At 37.5% G+C, this 2406-nt stretch overlaps 1 pseudogene; it reads left to right on the forward strand.

Annotated features, from left to right (window-relative positions):
* The first annotated feature begins 1166 nt into the window (after positions 1-1166).
* LOC143683158 (olfactory receptor 2G3-like) lies at positions 1167-2080 on the forward strand (annotated as a pseudogene).
* Positions 2081-2406: the final 326 nt, after the last annotated feature.

Raw genomic sequence — 2406 nt, forward strand, 5'->3', positions numbered from 1 at the left:
TACCTTAATAACCCCTCTCCCTAAAATAATCTCTTCTTACTGCAAACCTCATCTATGCACTTGTGAACTCTCCTACTTGTTCTTTAGTGCTTTACTTTCCCACCACCCACCAAGAAAGGTAGTCTCATTTCCATCAAGAAAAATACACTAGAAAAGTTGTGTAACCTATTTTCAAAATACATTCTGTTTTCCTCAACCCAACTTCTTCAGCAAAACGTCAGCAGTGACCTATGCAATAAAAGTCCTAGTAAATAAGTTGGTGGCATTTTTTATAATGTAATCAGATTTCTTATCCTGCTTTATATAATACAACATGATTATAAAGGAAATAAAGATTATACTCCAAATACAATTTCAAAGGAAATCAGGGAATGACTTTTTAAGTTTTAGATTCTTTAATTAATATAATAATAGAATTTCTGTTTCCAATAAAATACTATCAGTAAGGCATAAAAATTATTTGCAATTTTAAAGTAGTGCTTCTTTCTGAAGAATGTTAATGTCATCTATACTGTCCAATTTTACATTTTAAGAAAAATGTTATCAGAAAGATATTTAGTATGTAGATGTTCCTTGTGAAGTAATTAAAGCAACATAAGATTCACGTTCCATTTTAGTATGATATTGATAAATGCTTATATCAGTGTAGAATAATGAAATAATCATACAAAAGAATGTTTTCAAGATTATAACTGATGCTAATTTGGTACTTGTACTATTGGTAGCTGCTAAAATAGCTACAAAGAGGATGTTCATTCATTGGGCAACCAATCCCTTTTTTAAAAATTTATTTACAACTTACAAGAAGCTAATAAGGAGGTAGGAGGTGTATTTTCAGGAAAAAGAAGGAACAATGAAGAATAAATGAAATACTAATCATTAGAATTATTAGTTACTTGTTCTATGCTCAATTTTTGTCATGGTATCTTTCAAGTGTCTTCTTTTAGTTTACACTTTTACTTCACTCATGGAGACCTGCAGGTTTTTCTTGTTAATCTTTCTGCCTCTCTCTCTGTCTCTCTCTCTCTCTGTCCTCTGCCTATGAATACTCACAGTCCCAAAATTCAAGGTCAATTTCCCTTGAGTGTATTTCTGATTTTAATTGCCTCCCACTACCCATCAGCTGTATCTTCATATTTGTTTTTCTACTTCTTTTGAGTAGGGTGATGAAGAGGAATAATGAGAGTGATTTCATACTTGTGGGCTTTTCTGACCAACCACAGCTTGAGAAGATCCTCTTCATGGTTGTGCTAATTTCCTATTTCCTGACACAGATAAGCAACACAGCCATCATCCAGGTCTCCTGCCTGGATCCCATGCTCCACACCTATGGATTACTTTCTCACCAATTTCTCCTTTGTTAAATTCTGAATTACTACCAGCATCATTCCCCAGCTGCTGGGGAACTTCTATGGTCCAGCCAAGCAATTTTCCCTCTAGGCTGTGCCTTTAACTCTGTACATCTTTGGGCCTGGGATCCACTGAGTGTGTCCTCCTGGCTGTCATGGCATTCAGTCATTATGCTACTGTGTGCCGACCACTCCATTATACCACACTTATGCATGTGAGAGCTCTGCCAGTCTCTCACAGGAGAAGCACAGTTGATCAGAGTGGGCAACATCCTGGTACAGGGCACTGTCACTCTCCAGCTGCACCTCTCTGAGAACCACAGAATTCACCACTTCTTCTGTGAAGTGCCTGCCACGATCAAGTTGGCCTGTGTAGATATTCATGCAAATGAGTTCCATGTCTCCATGACGTCCTTACTCCTTATCTTCCTCTCCCTGGCACTCATCCAGGTCTCCTATGTACTCATCACCCAAGCAGTGATAAGGATCAGATCTTCCCAAGCCTGGAATAAAACCCTTGGAACATGTGGGTCCCACCTGTTGGTCATGTCCATCTTCTATGGGATCATCACAACTGTCTACATCCAGCCCACCAGCTCCTGTGCCCACAATCGGGGCAAGTTTGCAACCATTTTGTATACAGCATTAACGCCTACCCTATTCTGAGAAACAGAGATGTAAAGGGAGCTTTGAGGAGGCCGATGTGAAAAGATCAGTACACAGTAGAGTGAAAATTTCTGATGACCATATTGTAGACCTATTGTAAGGGGCTAGTATTAAAGGAATGGAAGTGGAAGGCATAACAAAGAGACAGCTTGACAGGTGGGATGCAAACTAAATACATAAGGCTATCTGAAAAATTCTTAAGCAACTGAAATTGCTTTCTTTGATCCCCCTACTTAAGGTACTCATGATACATTGACATCTCAGATTCTCATAGATGATATTTCTGGAGAGATCTAACCAGATTTACTTATGTGACTTTATTTCTTTATTTCATTTAATATATTATAAATGTTTCTGCTTTAAGTAATGTTTTATTACATTAATTTATCTG

Source organism: Tamandua tetradactyla, chromosome 5, assembly GCF_023851605.1.
Source record: "Tamandua tetradactyla isolate mTamTet1 chromosome 5, mTamTet1.pri, whole genome shotgun sequence".
NCBI lineage: Eukaryota > Metazoa > Chordata > Mammalia > Pilosa > Myrmecophagidae > Tamandua > Tamandua tetradactyla.